Genomic DNA, 19670 nt, shown 5'->3' with positions numbered 1-19670 from the left:
TAAGCTATTTATTCACTATTATTTTTAATTCTTATTCATTTATCATGATTATTCATGTTTTTTTTTCTTTTCGCAGACAATTTACTGATGTGACTATTTTACCAAACATAGGAAACAAAAGCAGAAGAGAGATCTATGTATGAAATTATACATGCTTTTATTGAGTTCCAGAACCCAGAAGTTCTTGGTTTGGGTCATTCAGCTTAGGGGATGAAAGTGCTTCAAGAGTTTGTGTCATGTGCTATTCTGGGATGTAGACGTGTGTAGGAATCCCCACGATGTCAGTAAAACCGAGTGGTATGCCTTAGTAGGTGTGTGTGTAGGTGTGTGTGTGTGTGGGCGGGGGGTGCGTGCGTGTTGTGTGTGTGTGTGCGTGCGTGTGTGTGTGTGTGTGTGCGTGTGTGTGTGGGGTGTGTGTGGAGTGGGTGTGTGTGTGTGTGTGTGTGCGCATGTGTGTGTGTGCGCGTGTGTGTGTTGTGTGTGTGTGTGTGTGTGTGTGTGTGTGTGTGTGTGGTGTGTGTGTGTGTGTGTGTTGTGTGTGTGTGTGTTGTGTGTGTGTGCGTGCGTGTGTGTGTGCTTCACAGTTTCACGGCTGTGACCAGGTTCTCACAGCACCGAAAATACTTCACTTTTCATCATGACAGGCAAATACAAAGCAATATATTGTCTGCAGCAGACAATAAAAATAGTTGCTGAATAAGTAAACTTTAATCACTTCAAGTCAAATGAAGGGACATGCCTGAAACATCCTGACAGTTATCAGCCTCAGAGAGTCCAGTTTCTTTATTTGGATGAAGCTTTTCACTTTATCCTCACTGTCGTCCATGAGAAAACTTCAGCTTCTTGTTTAGTTTATTGACCCAGATGAATTTGTTTGTTTCTCCTCTCTTTAGTGACAGTAATGAAGAGCTCTGCAAACAAATGATTCCTTTAGAGTTTTTCATCTCTGACTTTCTCCTGACAGTGAATGAACTTCCCCAGTTGATTTTTCCTACCAAAGAGCTAAACTGATGCTGTTGCAGAGCGGTGGCAGGAGCACTTTGAAGATTCCCCTTCATCCATTTCTATGAGGTCACAGAATCTGATACCTGAGGGAAGATGAGTCCATGGCCATGGTACAGGTTGCAGGAACACCATGCTACTTTGGCGACTTGCCAACGTAACGAAGTCTCCAGAGTGCAGAACTGATTTGTTCTCATTTCTCTCATCCAGTTCATTACGAGTTCAGCCTAAGCTACAAGCGAGGAGTCTTTGTCCAAATGAAAAACGGGTCAGAATGCCTCTGAGTAAATCTTGAGATCCAATGTCAAGCCTCAACACTCATGTTTGTCAAATCTCAGTTTTGACTGCACCTGGAGAACACTGGCTGTGTTTCAATCCTTTTGAAATGTTGCAAAAAGAAGAAAAAAACTAACCAAAGTCATAAAGAAACCACTCCATGCTTCAAACAGCCATTTTGAAAGTTTTAAAATGTTAATCTTTGTGTTTGAATTCAGAGTAAATCTGAGGAAACTCAGATTTACTCTGAATTAACACACCAGCTTTTATTGGCTCGTCACACACTTCTGTTATTAGTATTCAGCCAATGACAAATGAACACATCGCTAATTTACATCACTAACACTTTACCCTATTCTGTAGTTGGGTGAAAAAAATGTAGGGCCAAGTTTGTTCAGGGGTTCAAGTGAATGCTCAGCTATATTTGGCCCACAGCTGGCATGGAAAACTTTTGATGGTGAATCCTAAGAGGGAAGGATTGAGAATTCATACCACCATGCAACTGCAAACAGAGTTGCCTGGTGCTCTCTTTCTTTAGCAGAAAGAGAGCATCAGGACTTGAAGCCAACAGGAGTAAATCCTTACATTAGAGATGACAGCATCTCCCAGGAAGACGTCAGTGAAAAGAAAACATGGCAGGACTATGTGACCAAAGTCTGCAGGAATATTTTTCAACTTCTCAGGGCAAGTTGCAGAGTTTTTAGAATGCTATTACAAAACATAGGATGGTAGAGAGGAGGTGAGCAGCGCTACACCCTACACTGACAAAATGCATTTAGAAACTGTAACATCAACAATAAAATAATCGAGCTTTCTTTGGACTGATAGGAAATATTGTCCAACAGTTTGTAATTATTATTTTCTTCTTTTTACCTGGATGGAGGCGCAGCAAAGAGACGTTTTCAAAAGATTGGGTTCTTTTGAATGGCTTTAACTGGAACTGAAGGACTGGAGTCTCAGGAGTTAGAGTCCCATTCATTGTTTTTTCACAATGTTGCCTGATTTAATGTAATGTATAGTGCAATAAAGTAAAGTAATGTAAATGAACAGCCATGTTAATACCCTGTCAGGTAACAGGTAGTTGATCAGGTTTGGGGCAGTTTTCTGAAATTTTTACTCCATTATCTTATGTGCAGTGTTATCATTAAAATGATAACAATGATATTTTTTTCATTTGCTTTTATTATTATTATTATTATTATTATTATTATTATTATTATTATTATTTTATTTTTTTTATTTATGTGTTTGACTTTATTAGAAAGTTCGGAATCCACAGTCTCAAAACGCCTCTGGGGAAATTTGTTCCTGGCTTAATGGCTAATGTTTCTGTAAAAGAACAGAATCTGAACCAAAACAAAGAGAACTGCATATTTAACATAAAACTAATCAACATTCACAGCTAAGCTTTAAAATGCTGAACACTGAGCTTTGTGTAATGAGTGAGGTTCTGCACCAATGTTATCTACATTTTCCTAATTTACAAAAGAGCGTGCATGCCCCTCACAGCGGGAGTCCGCTAAATTAGCCTCAAACAGTTCAGGCGAAAAAACAATGAAAAATATATGTATTAATTAAGTGGGAAACAAACTGCGAAACAATTTAAATTAAATCCAGTCAACCAGTCTAGTTTTCTGCCTCATTAATCAGGATCATTCTGATTTCTTATGATAATATTTTTAATATTAAAAATATGCACACATATTGGTTTACAGTTTCCAGGTCTTAAAATAGGAATGAGTGAGGCACATGGCGTCCACTGAGGTTGTAGAGTTTAGTACAAATATTCCAGTCAGAATATTTTAATATATTTTAGGAACATGTCAGTTTCTGTATGGATTACAAAAAGTGCAGTACATTAGAACAATCTGCTGGGCTATTATTGTCATTGCTGTGATAAAGAACGTAGTGTTGTAGAAGGAATAATTATAAAACAAAATCCATCAGAAATATGACACAAACTGACAGATATATTGAGATGTGATTAGATACACATTCTGGTTCTTTCTCTAAATAAATTTTACGTGAAGTGTCATTAATGTTGATTGTAACGATCCGAAGCAACAGTCAAAGTGTAATGTATAGCAGTGAAAACACAGTTTTTATGTTCTGAAAACATAAAAACTGAACATCTTCAGCCCTTTGCTGAAGATGTTCTACAGTTTTGGTGGCACTGGGTACAGCATAATGGCAAACATTAATCATTTACATCTTCACAACAGGCAACAACCTTTAAAACCTTAGATAAGTTGGGATATACTTTGTATTTAGGTTCAAGGCTACAAAATTAGAATCCATCAACAACCCTTCATGTCGTTTCAGTGTTTTATTTTATTTCTGCATTACCTTCACATATTTTTCATCCAACATTTTATTGCCTTTTTGAAACTCAACGCAAATATTTTCTGCCCCGAATAAAACCTACAATTGTCACTCAAGAAACCAAATTTCCATCATCAAAATGGTAAAAGTAATTTTATACTTTTAAACATCACCTACGTCTAGTAGTTTGGTAACTTTTGTCTTTGTAATTACAATGATAAAATCCACCTCACTGCATCCAGAAATAATTATTTGCTTTGATTTATGTATTATTAAGTGGAATTAAAAGTCAAAATTATTAAATCTGTTTTAGAACTTTTACAAAAGTAAAAGCCAAACATACCTCTGGACGAACTCACTAAAGCCGATCAAAATGCCAGCGGAATATCAGAGTTTCTGCTCATCACACTGGAGTAACTTTCATCAGTCTTTGATCCACAAAGCCTCCCAGAAATACTGGAAATCAAGTCAAATTCATAAAACCACGCATTTTTAAGCATATATATCCATTATCTTAGATAATACACAGTTCATTTGGGTTAGATTTAGGATAATCTGTGATTTCATAGAGCGTTACTGGCTTCTTGCTGATTGAAAAATGCCATCTATTGTTATTTTAAGAGCCAAGCCTCATCAGGCTAATTGAAGCTGAACTGTTTGGATAATATTTTTCTGTTAATCAGAAGATGCACCTACATTTTTTTTAAATCTCATTTACTAATTTTGTTATGCAATTAGTTATTCATAGTCACTATTATTGTAGAACATGGGGTTATAAGAAAGCTAAATTATTTTACTTATACCAAAAATGTTTTCCTCATTTTAGGTGAAATAATCTGCCAGTTGATATTAATTAATCAATATTAAGGATTTATTGATGTAAATTTGCTGAAAAATTACTTTCAAATTAGTTTTGTTTTATTTCAGGTATACTGTACTGAAATCTTTTCTCTAGAAACCAGATCAAAATGTATTCAAAGTGCAGCTCTTCCGCTCTGCTGTCAGTGCCAGTTTCCTGAGGTCAAATTTCCTGAAATCAGAACTTTGTGGAAAAGTCTCAGCTCTTAGGAGAAGCTTGTGTTAGCCCAACAGTGAATTTTCAGTAAATGTTAGGGAGGAATGTTTCATAGTGATTTTACAGCTCTTAGAGCCAGAAAGACATTTTTAAAGTCTGTTCTTTTAAAAATTAACAGACAGTTTGCATTTTACTCAGCAAATTGAATAAAATGCAAATGTTTCTTTCCCTCCAAGAATCTAGCAAAATCCCAATTGCCACATTTCACATGAGAACTTTTTCACAGTTTTTGCTTCAAGAGTAATATTAATATAGCAGCACTAATGACATTAATAATTGTGTTTGATTACATTAGCATTTATTTCACACCGATGCAGCCTTCCAAGACTGCCAGGTACCCAAGTTGTATTTCCAGCAACTTTTTCTGAGCAGCAAAGCGTTCAGCAGACCGATCCTCCTGAAGAGAGGCAACACATGACGCCGTAAAACACTGAGGGGAATCTGGGTAAACTGCATCCAAAATAAGATCAGACAGACTGTGTGACCACACCATCAGACGATCAATATGCTCCGCTCTCAGTGAGAGACAGAAAAGCAATGTCATCTCATAACACGGAACAGAAGAAATCAATCAGCAGAGGTCCTGTCATAGACTGTCTGGCTTTAGTCACTGAGGATGAGTAGCTTCTGTGAAGCACTCAGGAGGAGAAACATGGCCAAATCCAAAACGGTTAGCAGTGATGTATGGGCGTTTGGTTTTAATAGAGGAATCATCTCTATGTGATGGAGAAGTTTGGACTTTTTCCCAGTGAACAAAAGATGGAATTTCAGCATTAGAGTTACATGTACAGAGGCTCCCAAAGGTCTTTTGGTAATATTCCTTACTTGTCTCTTTACTTTCACCTTTATTTGTGATTTTTTTGTAACAATAAGACTTCGACTATGCAAATGAGGTTATTACCCAGACATCAGCTGAGCCCTAGCTCAGGTTAACCAATTAACTAAAGATAATGAGAGATATGAATTTGAAAAAAAAAGTTAATTTTTAGATTAAATCAAAAGTTTAAGGGTGACTTCTTTAGATTAATCTTCCATTCCACATCTAACAAAATGCATATTTATTGACTACAAGCCTCTTCCAACAGTCGGCATGCACCCCAATAATGGTGTTTTTATTTACAGAGTGTGAGTCAATAGTATTAATTTGGTATATTATTTTCTTTGGTTACTCTTTAGGTAACCAAAGGCGAGCAGCAATGGGAGCATTGTGTTATGGCATAAAGCAAAGAGAGAAAGCTGGGTTTTCATAAGATAATGCAGAGTTTTGACTGACGTGTTCAGCTTCGCAGATAATCTGGGGTGTGATGCTAATAATGTAAAGTTTTATACTAAATATGTGAAGAGCTGGAAAACAAACAAGCAACAAAACAACACAAAAAAACCACATCAGACTGGAAACAAACTGGAAATGAGAGCGTTTTTCTTTCAGTCAGAACAGTGAGCGTGTGCCATGGCACGAGTTTTCTGCATGAAAATAACTCCCACCAACGCAACAAGCAGCAGCACGTGAAGGTATGAAGAGGAGAATACAGTCTATGAGCTTTAACACCTACCAGTTTTCAACATGTGAGATTTCATGCTGTAGAGTCAAACAAATCTTTTTTTTTTCCTTTCATAACTTTAGTTAACATCAAACGTTTAAGGCTCAAGAAGAATTCAAGAAGTTTCTTTCTCCCTTGTTAGAAATTGTTTTAACAAGATTTTTGTTCTGTTCTGAAGCCAAGCCAGCTCCTTTTGACACAGACTTAGTAACTCTGATTTCTCAGTAAAACTCAAACTGCATTGTAGCTCAGATTCATAAAGAAACAGAATCCCTACCTCTCCAAACCTCGTAGCAGTGCTGTGCTGGTTGCCTGTCCTGTCTTTATCTCACCTCTGCACCTCAGTGCCCTCAAAAGCCACTGTGCATGTGTGCAAACTTATACATACATACATACTGTATGTACATACTGACCACTTTCACCATGTTCACCCACAAAGAAAGGTCATTTGCTGAAAGTGAGGTCATCTTTCTGGTCAAGTTTTTTGTGTGCGTTTCCTTTCTACTGGTTAGATTACTGGTGTGAATTAGGTTTTTGTTAAAGTTAGAAACACACTAGAAATACTTTGAATTACTAAAATGAACAAAGTCATCAGTTTAATAGAAGTACCAGGATGTGTGTGTGGTCAGCGCACACGTTCTGAGAAGACTCTTGTGACTAAAAAGCAATGAATCAATTAACTGCACAATAAATTAAAATGAGTTTGATCATTTCGAGTGATGAATATGTTTTGAAGGAAAATTTTGTATTTTTGTTTTGAGACATCTTTAATCCATTTTTAAAAAATTCCGTTGAATGTGGCTCCTTATTTTCATTTTATTTATTGTTTTGGATGTCATGTTTTATTTTGGTTCCTAACACAGTACCAGTGTTAGGAGTCCTTCACAAAGTAAAAGTTTATTGGTCTTTGAAAGACGAACTTGCTTTATTATGCCATTATCAATATATTGGATAAAAATGGGTTTAAAACAACAATGTTAATCAATGTTAATTAATCGCAATAATTACCGGGACAACTGATCGACCAACAAAGTGTTTCAAGACATGGATGGCCTTTCTTGAATACATTTCTCCCATGAGAGGCAAATAAATAATGTTATCTAAGTTTTAGAAAGATCACAAAGATGTTCAGTGGAAAGAGCTCAATATTGAGCTTCATGGCAAAAGTTGTGAATGTTTACATAAATGTGAAGTGCCACATTAATGTGTGAATGATCACACATTTTTAAAAATTTTCTTCAAATTTGCAAAGTGTTAAATACATTTCCACATTGTCATCAAGAGGTATTTGTTTTTCAAATATTGAGAAAATACTTCCTGGGTGCACTGTGTGATGGCTGCCTTTTTCACTGTGAAGTTGCTCTACAGAAAGCTTTAAAAAGCAGATCTACTGACATAACCAAATGAATCCTGTGAAATTCCAGAGTCATTTTCTCCATTGCTAAGAAGCTGAATATGATCTAGTTTTAGCAAGAGAGTGTGCAAGTCTCCCAGAGTACTTTGTTCATTGGGAAGTCTCATCCATATTGATTTTTCTATTCACAGGTATGAGGAGGAATAATTGCCCCCAGAGCTGAGTACTCAGATGTTTTCATTGATTGCTGCGTCATGCTCATATTCAGCCTTGATCTCTGCCATTGATTTCACTTTCTGTCTCTACCATGACACATGCTTTACACTCACATTAATTTTAGTACATCAAACTATATTTTTATTTAAATTTTCTCTCTCCATTTAATAGTTTTTACTTCTTTAAAGAAGCTGAAACTTGATATTGTGCCTCCTTAAGCTAAACGTGTGTGTGAATGGATTTAAAGTCAAAAGAAGCTTTACATACCTTAATTAGAGTCACAGTCTTCTAGGCTTCTAAAATTTTAAAGTTTTTAAAAATTTAATCCAAATGCAAAGAAGAGATAATTTCTCAAACAATGTTATACCTCCTTGTATTTGATGTGAATGGATTTACATGTCATCCCCTGAGGTCGGAGAGACAGGAAGCTCAGACGACAGGCCTTTCCCAGAATGACCAAAACATCATGGAAGGTGTAAAGTAAAAGGATTTTTTCTGACCGGGAATCTAACCTGGGCTACAGCGGTGAGAGCACTGAATCCTGACCATCAGGGACCTGCCGGTTGATAGAGCAAGAAGGCGCTCCAGCCATGGTTTTTGATCCTCTGCTTGACTTAAAACATGACATTGTGTGAGTGGATGTAAAGCCAACAAAAGCTTTACGCTTTGAGTCTTAAGTAGAGGTAGAGTTATGGCAGGCTGTCTTCTAACCTCCTGAGGGATTACCTTTCACTAAACCTTCAAGTGCAGCTACTTTTGTCGTCCACATCCTATGCACCGCTTCCTTTTAGGTGAATAGAGAAGGGCTGATAGTGTGGCCCATTCTGTTTTAACACTATGATAGTTTGAGCGCCATCAGCGAAAACAGAACCTCCATTCAGGAGTTTTAATATCTGTGTGAAGCAGTGGCGGAGCCAGAGGGGTGGCCCGGATGGCACTTGCCACCCCTACTGCCACCCCACTGGAAATGGTCATTTTAAAATATGGCAAAGATTTGCCAGGAAAACTGTAATTTCCGACTGTCCCTGAAGGCAGCTCGATGCCCGACGCTGTTCATTGGTTAAACTGACATGTGGGTCCTGCTTGATCCAAAACACACCAGCGGCTTTAGAGTTACACCGTCAGGAGTTTTGCAGGTATTTACAACATTTTACCGCTCAGCGGTAACCACTGTTACCTTCCTAATGAGAGGCGGCTTGTCATACATTTCTAAAAAGAAACAAAATGGTTGTGCACCGCTGCATAGTGCCTCATTTATTATATTAGCCATGCTAGTGCTGTAGATCGTGTTTTAGACAGATTCTTTTAACATATGTTTTAGTGACATGCTGCCCTGTAATGTTTTATATCTCCCAGCTCTTGCTTGAAATGTGTGTGGTAAGAATATGTTCTTAAAGTTTTATAATGACTGAAATGTAAGTAGGCTACGTCATATGAAAGCTTTGAATTATAACCTAACTAGTTATATTAATTAATTTTGAACGAAAGGAAACAAATATATTTTCCTTTCGTTCCATGAAACGGTCCATTTGTATATGGACCCCTCTGATAAAGCCTTGCTCACCCTTTGGTCACCCCTTGAAAAAAAGTCTAGCTCCGCCACTGGTGTGAAGGCCAAACGAGTGTGACCATTTTAAAAGCTTTCTGTGCTATTTATAAGCTGCAGGCATCATTAAGGATCACAAGTGAGTAGGTGGCCTTGAAATGGAATATTATTAATCTGACTTCTTATTAGGTTTGGTATGCCTGTTTGTGTGAGAAGCTGATGGAGCAGTGAGGCACATGCACAGTGGCCTCTGGTTGGTGTGCGCACTCAGGTTTGCATGCATTCACACTCAGTGAATTCATACAGACAGAACAAACACAATGGAGTGTTTGTATTAAAAAAAATTAACTCAGGAAAAAAAAACTCTAAAATAAGCTGAACAGAACAGGATAAACATGAGATAGAAGCATCTGTCTGCAATTTAGGTAAGTAGGAAAGTTTTGACGGTTGGATGATATTTTAAATGTGTGTAGAGAGTCATGCCTCAGACCCAGGTGACTGTTAAACCACAGAACAATCAATCAAATGAGAATAAAACCAGGCCTGTCAACAGATCTGAGATTTATACACACACCTCTCTCCCAAGAAACCCCTCTTACTGTCTCCTATCCTTTCAGGGTAATATCCCTCGATCCATCACTTGCCTTCTCTCCTCCATGCGTCTCCCAGCTTTAGCTCCTCTCACACCAAATGTCAATCCATCATAGGTCCCCGTTTCTCTCCTCACTCATTGACTTTCTCATTGTCTCTCTCCTCTTTTCAAACCACCTCATGTATAATCAATCCCGTTTTAGCGCCTTACCCACACTCCAGCATCTCTCTCTAGCCTGGTGTTATTGACCAATCAATCAGGCCAAAGTTTGGCCTCGCTGACATCCAAAAGATGGAAAAGCACTTTATTGACCTGCTGATGAATTTGATGTATACATGTACCCAAACCTGTAACTTAGTGAAAGTTCTCACACCAGGACAAGTCAGCATTTTAAGTGGAGCCACACTGTTAGGTCACTGAGGCTGGAGATGATGGAATATGTTGCACTATGGAAGTTAAGAAATGTGACTATGTGCATACATAGATGCACAATGACTAGAAATCATAATGAAATCAAATTGAACTACAGAAATCTTTTATCCAACAAATGTTCAAGAAAACTGCAGCATAAATGTTTTTCTCACTCGAAAGGTGAACTATATACTTAGAGACTAATGATTACATGTCAGATCATTCTCTTTAAAGTTATATTTATCTGTTAGTTTAGAATTGAGGAAGCTTTAGGAATGACTGTAATCTTGTCTTTCCCCTGTGTAGAAGACTCCAGTGGATGTTTGCAGTTGGTAATTTTCTGGGTTTGTTTTGGAGCCTGTCTTCTCGCTGAAATGTGAACGATGATAGAAACAGTAAAATCTGTTGTTTTGTTGTGTTTTCTGTTACTTGTGTTTTGTTGGAACCTTAGATGTTCCGAGTCAGAAGAAGGTAAAGTCATTTATTTCTGTAAAGCACATTTCAGCAACAAGGCAGTTCACAGTGCTTTACATGAATTAGAAAGAAATACAAAAAAACAAACAACAAACCAAAAAAAAAAAAAAAAAAAAAAAAGATAAAAGCACATATTGGTTCCCCACATTTAATAAGAATAATTAGTTTAACTTTTAAAGTAGAAGGGATTTTCAGTTGTTCTGGGTAAAAGTATAAAACTACATATTGGTTCCCCATATTTAATAAGAATAAGAATGACTACTCCACATAAACTATTAGGGGTTTCTTTGGATTCTTATTCTGATAAAACTAAATGTTGGTTCCAGTAGTTCTGCGTTGAGTTCTAGATTGTAGAATATAAAGCTGAATGTTGGTTTGCAATGTTTGATAGACTGATAACTATTCCAGGATGTAACCCTCCCATCACCCAATGATAGTTAGAGACAGGCAGATGGAACACGAACAGGATTCTGGTACAATTGAGCTAAAGGTCAAAGGTGACGTCAACCTCAAAAAATGACTTATTAGCTCATTTCCAAATATAAGCTGGCAAAACTTGGCATCAATGATATGAAGGATGTAATTACTGTCATAAAAATGATGATAATTCAGCATAAATATAATCAATTCAGCCATTATAGAACATATATATTACAAAATCAGATTTAATTTGGTCCTTGAGGATTCTAGTCTTTTAATTTGAGTTGAAGTTAGCACTTTAGCATCACTACTTTGCTAAGTGGCATTTTGGTGCATTGCTTTAGCGTTGGCAGAACTAATGATTATGATTAGTTCTTTAGGGTTAGCCGGACTCAGCACTGCCCAGCATACAGAAGGCAATATCAGATGTAGATACAAGAACAAGTTGCAATTAAAGTTATAAAGTTATATTCTACAAAAATATCTTGGACACCCAAATGATGAAAGATTTGTCTGTTTGCTGAGAACACAGCCTGTACTTCAATATTAAAATATCACTTTAAACCCCAGAAACACTCAAAGGTCATAGGTCTGTTTGGTATGCCACCACTTAAAATAAGGCCTATTGTACCGTATGGCTCCTTGGAAGGTTAAAAAACATTTTTTCTTGGTATTATGTATTTTACCAGAAACAATATAGAAGGCTGAGCAAACACATGGAAGGAGATGCCTTGGTTAGATCAGACCAAAATTAAACTTCTGGTCTAGTTTGAAAAGTAACACGTTGAACACACTCTTGTGTGTTACATGATCCGACTGCATGATCCGGTGCTTTTCTTCTGCCAGGAGAGATGAGGTCAAGGTTGATGGGAAGATGGATGGAGTTAAATACAGGACACTCCTTGCTGTCAGAGGTTCATGGAGAACAATGACCCTAAATACACATCCAGAGCTGGAAGCTAAGTTTAGATCAAAGTGTATTCATGTGTTGGAATGCCCAAACCGTCCACAAATAAATCTAGTTGAGAATCTGTGGCAAGACCTGATGACTAATGTCCACAAGAATACGATTTTCTGATTTTATTTGAACATTTTTTGTATTTTTTTACTTCTTGCAGCATTTACACATGATTGTTTCACTCTGAAGTTAAAATTAATGTTAAGACAAAAGCTACTCAACAGAGACAAATTTGTCATCAAAAATGTGAAGAAAAGCCCAGCGGTGTTTCCATCTATCCATCACCAACTCAGAAAGAGTTTTGCAGCAAAAGCCTTTTCCTTGACACATTTTCATATGCACAATGATGAATGTCCTCACTTTACAAAGGAATTATTTCTGTTCCTCCCTGGAACATTCACACAAAAGAATGTCTTCCTTGAACTGGCCGTCGACATTAAAACAGCCTCGGTCCTTTTCTGTGCCGCCAAATGGGGACCTCACAAAAACTCCTCCACAGTATAGGAAAGAGCTGCAAACTCCTCACACACAAGGTGAAAGAGTCAGCTGCAGGAGGCCACACAAATTCCAAGTCGGCAGCACCAGTCCCATCCAGGAGACAGCTGAGCATCCTTCATCAGTCAGAGGTCTTGCTAATTAGCTGACACTCCCCTATAATTACTGTCTGATACCTGAAAAGAATAGCTGCTTTTCACAGCAGCCGTTTGCCCTGTCTCTGTGTGTCTTCGCCTCTGCATGACAAACCTCATTCATTATAGTGCACAGCTCTTTTTGTCTCTGTCAGTCTCTGGATGTTCCATGTAGCTCAGAGCAGGGCTGTGACTGTCAAACTTCATTATTATTGACCAAGTTCATTGCTCCCTATTTATGCTACAGATTTTTTTGTTTGTCTGTTTTTTCCCCACAAAAAGACTGCATTTCTTATTTGTTCTTTCATCTTTCAGTCCTGCCTTTTGTTTTCCTACATGGCTCCGGTTGTCAGAACAGTAATACTTGATTTGTAGTGTTTACCCTGTTACAGCCTGGTGACCTGTCCGGAGTAAACCATGCCTCTCGCTCGGTCACCTCCACATGCACAACTCTCCAAGGACAAATGAGCATAGACAATGGGTGGATGGGTTTGAAGTATTTTATTTAATATAAACAATTTTGATAACATTTATAACTAAGTCAAAAGATCCCAGAATTTTTAGTGTAGAGGAAAGTTGAAGTGTAGTTTAGGGTTCAGATTGGTAAAGGCTAACTGTTGAAAACAATATACAAATATAATCTCACTCTTTTAGATTGTAATTTTTGACATTTTTAATATCTTTTCATGAAATAACATGATAAACATTGCATATGAGATTTTGTCCTCTTTGCTCTGTCTTCTGTCCTGTGACCTTCTGGTTGAGGCATCCATGACACCTTTGTGCAGCTTGCACTGTGATTGGCTGAGTAGAAAAAATTTCCCATTCCATATATATTCTAAGAAAACAGTTTGTTGTTGCAGTTTCACAAATATGAGCTTCTACATATGTACCGTTCCCTGTTTATATATACATATACACACACTTCGCTCTATGTTAAACATAGCATAAGATAAAAACACAAAGGCAATCATTTTATTTTTCTTCTTTCTTGCTGAAGCAATGAGAGAAGAAAATCATGTTTGGCTCAACAAAGTTCCTAATATCAAATAATCAGACTCAACTATCATTATAAATAGTACTAGTGCCATAATAAATGCCATCCATCCATCCATCCATCCATCCATCCATCCATCCATCCATCCATCATCCATCCATCCATCCATCCATCCATCCATCCATCCATCCATCCATCCATCCATCCATCCATCCATCCATCCATCCATCCATCCATCCATCCATCCATCCATCCATCCAGACGGGCGGGGTCACCCTGCCTCTCGCCCATCTGGACAGGTCGCCAGTCTGTCACAAGGCAACACAGAGACAAACAGGACAAACAACAATGCATGGTAACTCTAAAGGCTAATATTAACATTTCATCTTGAATCTTAGTTGAATATTTTGGTAAATATATTAAGGGGTTTCATGGCTCATTAAAGGAGATAAAATAAAAGTCCTTTCTTGCCTCTATTTGTATTTGTATCTATCCAAAAGGGATCAATAAAAATCAATTTAGTGCACTGCTCTTTTTATTTATTGCTATGGCAATAAATAAATAATGTGTGTACATTATACCACAGTATTTACTATTGGAAACTCTTTAGGAAAAACTAAACTCAGATCAGGCTAATAACATCACAGCACTGCAATTTTATATTTTTTTAATACTGACAGACCAACAAAAAACATCTAAATAAAATAAATTTATTTATGTGAAATTCTAACATGCTGTTAGAATTAATTTATTAGGTTAACTAAACCAGACATTTTATTGTCTACCTTTTGACAAGACATACGGGTTCAAAAAGTCAAATTTTTAAAAACTTTTCTAGGCTAAATCAAGAGAACAGGCTATACTAAGGAGCCATAAAAAGAGTGATATTTGATTGAAATGTGATAGTGATGTAAGATTTTTACATATTCTAATATCAACTCATCTATGTTAATATATTTTCAACCTCATATGCATGATTAAGTCTGCCGGTTTTCATAACTAATGATACAGATGTGAGCTAAAACGTCTTCCAAGTTTTCACAGAGCTGTTTCTCAAAGTGCCTCCCTCCTTTGTTGTCATTTATTTCCCTTCAGTAGTTACTTTGTATTTTGAGCTCAATAAGGTGGCACTGCTTTTCCTTGAGATCTATTTTGGGTGGTACTTAGCTTGCAGGCTTGTCTTTATGCAGCATTTACCCGCAACTCAAGCAGAGTTACACGCTAACCTTGGTGTTCTGATATTCTCTGTGAGACGTTTCATCCAAAGCAAGCCTGGATTTCCTTACTGCCCATCCACTCGTCTACTGCTCCTTCACACTTTGTTTCCATCATCTGTTCCCATCCTGTATTTTGTGTTTGCAGAATCATACACACACATGCAATTACGAAACCATACACACAAAACGTTCCTCTTCATGAACATTTTGGCTCTTCCTTACCAATGAATGCCTAAATAGCTCGTTCACTTATGGGAAAAATGTCTTGTTAAAAATGAAATAATCTGCTAGTGAAACTAGTATTTTTTTTTTTTCATACATTTTTTTTTACTTAAAACGAGCTCTAATCTTTTGCTAAAAAGTTACTTGAAAGTGAATTTTGTCTTATTTCAAGTGGACTAGACTAGATCAAAAATACTTGGTAAGACTGTGGTTCTGCAGTGTCGACCGCAGCAGCAGTTGATTTTCTTGAAAAACATTGAACGAATCTAAATAAATATTTTAAGCCTTCTCGGCCTGCTGCTCCCATCTCTCAGAGGCCAATAAAAGGAACTACAAACTGCTGTGAGATGCCATTTTGCTGTCTTAGTCCATAGCAGTAGCATGATAATGGAGCAGAACTGACTTTTAGCCTTAACAAATGGATTTCATATAAATTCAATGTACTGACTCTTCTTCAACAACATACATTAAGAATCTACAGGCTGATACGCAGCTGCATATTTTTACCGCTTAGTTCGGTTGGAGCTTTAAAGAAGTTGTCAGCTTCAGTACAACAACTCAATCTGAAACTCTTCATTTCATAGTCAAAACACTATCCTAGCATATTCTAGCAGTCTCTAATTTCACAACAGACCTTTGCTGTGTTTGTTGCATCTTGATGCTTCAGGCATGTTATGTAGGTTTAAGATGCCTGCTCAATAAGCGCTCCAAAGCTGCATTGTGAGTCTTCTCCAGGATTTAGCTTAGTCTTAATAAATTGACTGACCCACAGCAAGAGCTGAACGTTACAGCAAACCCCAACCATCACAGCACAGATCAAATCTTCTCATTCTGACCAACTTCAAATATGTTTGGCCCCGAGGCGACAGTAGAAAAGATACCGATGTTGAATGATTGGCCTTTAGAAAAGCACTCTAACTTGACTTTAGAAAACATAATCTAACTTATTTTTAATGGGATGTTGAAAATGATAACATCCTTTGTCTTTCTTTGCTGATTGGCTTTATTTGAGTCTCCTGGATTACACAGAGTTCTCTCATTGCTGTTTGTTTTTAACTCTCTATTTGAATGTCATATCCAAACTTCATTTGTAAGTTCATCTGGAGATTTAATTATGATGAGAAATCATTTCTATTTCTTTTACACCAATCCAACTGAAACAAACTTTCTGTCCTATTCTGTTTTTAAACACTGAAAAAATTACAATACTTTTAAAAATGTTTAGTTTGTATTTATTCAGCTTTTCTGGAGGTCTAAAAATTAAAACACAGCAGTAAAAATAACCAACAAAAGAAGAGATTAAAGAATGATTTCTTTTTTCATTCTTTGTCTGTTGTCTTCTGCACATAAACTGCAGTTGTTTGTTAATGAGTGCCCTGCACATCTATTATGAGGCAATGCATGCTGAGATTAACAGTAGCCACCGCTGTGAGCTGGTGAGAATACAGAATCACTTCAAAAATAAAACATGGGAAAAGAACGGAGATGGAATAGAAATGATAAGGGATTGTGGGAAACAGTGTATGCATCGTTAAGGGAGTAAAGAAAACTTTTAGGTGTTATTTTCAAAATATTTCTTGTTTCAGTTCATGAAAAATATTGCTCAAGAATTTTGTAATTACTTATGGAATTAAAAAGAAATTAGCTGGAAAGTCTCTTTCACCAAAACTCTAAACTGTGTCTGTCTGTTCAGAAATTTGGAGAGGAAACAGAAATATCCAACACAATTGACTTTCCAGGTATTAAAGCAGGATGAGTGGAAATGTGGTGCCATGCACAATGACAGTCAATCATGTCATTGTGTATTTACACTGTTATTAATTATTAGCAATATTTTATCTGGTATTTCTGGCTTTCATAAATTTCTAGTCAAAGATGATTTCGTCATGCTTTTTTATGTTGAAGTCACATGAAGCTGAAGTCATCATCTCCTCAATCCCTAAAGCTGCCTCCTTCCTACACAGGTCTTATAAGCCAATAAGATGTTTAATAGATGCAGGGTCAATTAGCCTGCATCTAGGCATAAGGAGGCATAAGGAGTTTTGTATGCATGTTTGTTTTGTATTTATCCAGAATCCCCTGCACTGAAGACCCAAGTAAAAATCCAGAGATTTTCTGATTCTCCTTCCAAAGTCTCCTTCAACCTTGGGAGCAGTCTCTGGTTTGCTTCATAGTCTCATATGTCTTCAGATCACACTAAAGTTTGTTTCAACTGAACTTAGATGGAGGTTTGTTGGCAGATCGGAGTTAGATTTTTTTGATCAGCATTAATAATCCAATTTGATGCCTATCCTGGTTAACATGTCATCTGGTCAGCATGGTGGTCAGGGAGAGGAGTGTTGTCAGTCACGCTCCTAAATGAAATGAACCTCAACCAACACAGTGATTTAGGAAGTTGTTTCTTCCTCTACCTAGTAAGCTCTGTATCTCCATTCAGGTGTGACAAGAGAGAAAAAATAAACAATCAGATTTTACAAACACAGACACAATAAATATTTTTTCTCAAAATATTTAACAAGCAGGACGTTCATCCAAACAACATTTTCATTGCTCTTTTCAATTCTGTACCACAGAAACTACTGAACGTCCGGAGATCTTCTGATCCTTTTTCTCATAAGCATATAGGGAATTAGATCAAGTGGTAGAGTGCGCGCTTTGCTCTTTTCAATCAGTCAATCAATCAAATTTTATTTGTATAGCACATTTCAGCTACAAGGCATTTCAAAGTGCTTTACATCATAAACACAAAACACAAAGGCATGCAACATTTTCTTCTCAATATAGCAGTTCTCGAGAGAATTAAAAGAAAAGGCAATATCACCTTGATGAAAAGTAAACATTCTGAGTGATCTTCTTTGAACTATCCAAAGAAGACCCCAAACACACAAATCTAAGCATAGGTCAATTAGAGCCCAAATGATCTCCCAAGTTCACTTGGATGAAACCTACTGACAGTCCAGAGATTTTCTGATTCTTTTTCTCATTTGCATACGGGGAATTAGCTCAAGTGGTAGAGCGCTCGCTTAGCATGTGAGAGGTAGCGGGATCGATGCCCGCATTCTCCAGGATGTCTTTCTGGGCGACTTCGTCTTTTCTCTTAAGATCGAGTATATTGTCAGTACCTCAATGTCCTGGAGAATGGGACACGGGTTTACAACGTTCCCTTGAATGAAACCATGTGAAAATCCTTAGATCTTCTGATCCTTTCTCATGTAACCATGTGCAGATTCAAGTAGAAGAGCGCTTGCTTTGCACTCGAGAAGTCGCAGAATCAGTGCCCGCAGTGTCCAAGCAGCCTTCTCTACACTTCTCTGTTTTGTGTCCCATCAATTAGAATTGGATAATTGCTGAAAACAATCTCTTTTCATGGTCTCTTGAATGAAACTGTCTGCAGATCCGGAGATCTTCTGATTCCTTTTCTTGTAAGCGTGTGGGTATTCAAGAGCTAATGCACTAACTTTGCATGCGAGAAGCAGCAGGAATGATGCCCACATTCTCTAAGCGGACACCTCTATACTTCTCTGTCTTTTATGTGTCCCATCCATGAAGATTCAGTCTCTGGTGAAGTATTCGAGTATGCCTCAAGAGTCTATACTCATGAGCCAGTTTCCAAATCCGATGTTATGGGATTTGGTATAATTGCTCTTTTCTTGTCATGATAACAGGTCTCGAGAGAATTAAAAGTACAATCAATACTCCCTTGATGTAAAGTGAACAATCTGAATGATCTTTGAACTATCCAAAGAAGACACCTTGTACCGAGAAAAAATTGCTTCGCGATGTATCATCATACACGACGAGGATGGGATTTGAACCCATGCGTGCTCAGCACAATGGATTAGCAGTCCATCGCCTTAACCACTCGGCCACCTCGTCCTTCATTTCCACACAAAGTGTTGGGGAGATGATTGAGCTTTGCACATAAGTCCTTAGATGACGTTGGAACAAACCCTTGTTAAAATCCTGAGTTTCCTGGCACTTTTCTATGTGAACGTGTGGGGAATTAGCTCAAGTGGTACAGCGCTCGCTTAGCATGGGAGAGGTGGCAGGATCGATGCCCGCATTCTCCACTATGTCTTTCTGGGTGACTTCGTCTTTTCTCTTAAGATCGAGTATATTGTCAGTACCTCAATGTCCTGGAGAATGGGACACGGGTTTACAACGTTCCCTTGAATGAAACCATGTGAAAATCCGTAGATCTTCTGATCCTTTATCATGTAACCATGTGCACATTCAAGTAGAAGAGCGCTTGCTTTGCACTCGAGAAGTCGCAGAATCAGTGCCCGCATTGTCCAAGCATCCTTCTCTACACTTCTCTCTCTGTTTTGTGTCCCATCAATGAAGATTCAGCATCTCTTGAAGTATTCAAGTCAAGAGTTCATACTCATGACCCAGTTGCCAAAATGGATTTAGTGGAA

At 37.5% G+C, this 19670-nt stretch overlaps 2 non-coding genes across 2 annotated transcripts; one reads left to right on the top strand and one right to left on the bottom strand.

Annotated features, from left to right (window-relative positions):
* The first annotated feature begins 18244 nt into the window (after nucleotides 1-18244).
* trnaa-agc (transfer RNA alanine (anticodon AGC)) lies at nucleotides 18245-18317 on the top strand. The gene has a single exon. It is a non-coding gene; the product is annotated as a tRNA-Ala (tRNA).
* Nucleotides 18318-19046: 729 nt separating this feature from the next.
* On the bottom strand, nucleotides 19047-19128 carry trnas-gcu (transfer RNA serine (anticodon GCU)). Its single transcript has one exon. It is a non-coding gene; the product is annotated as a tRNA-Ser (tRNA).
* Nucleotides 19129-19670: the final 542 nt, after the last annotated feature.

Source organism: Poeciliopsis prolifica, unplaced genomic scaffold, assembly GCF_027474105.1.
Source record: "Poeciliopsis prolifica strain line A6 unplaced genomic scaffold, Auburn_PproV2 SCAFFOLD254, whole genome shotgun sequence".
NCBI lineage: Eukaryota > Metazoa > Chordata > Actinopteri > Cyprinodontiformes > Poeciliidae > Poeciliopsis > Poeciliopsis prolifica.
The sequence above is the reverse complement of the archived record's forward strand: the minus strand, read 5'-3'. Positions and strand labels throughout refer to the sequence as shown.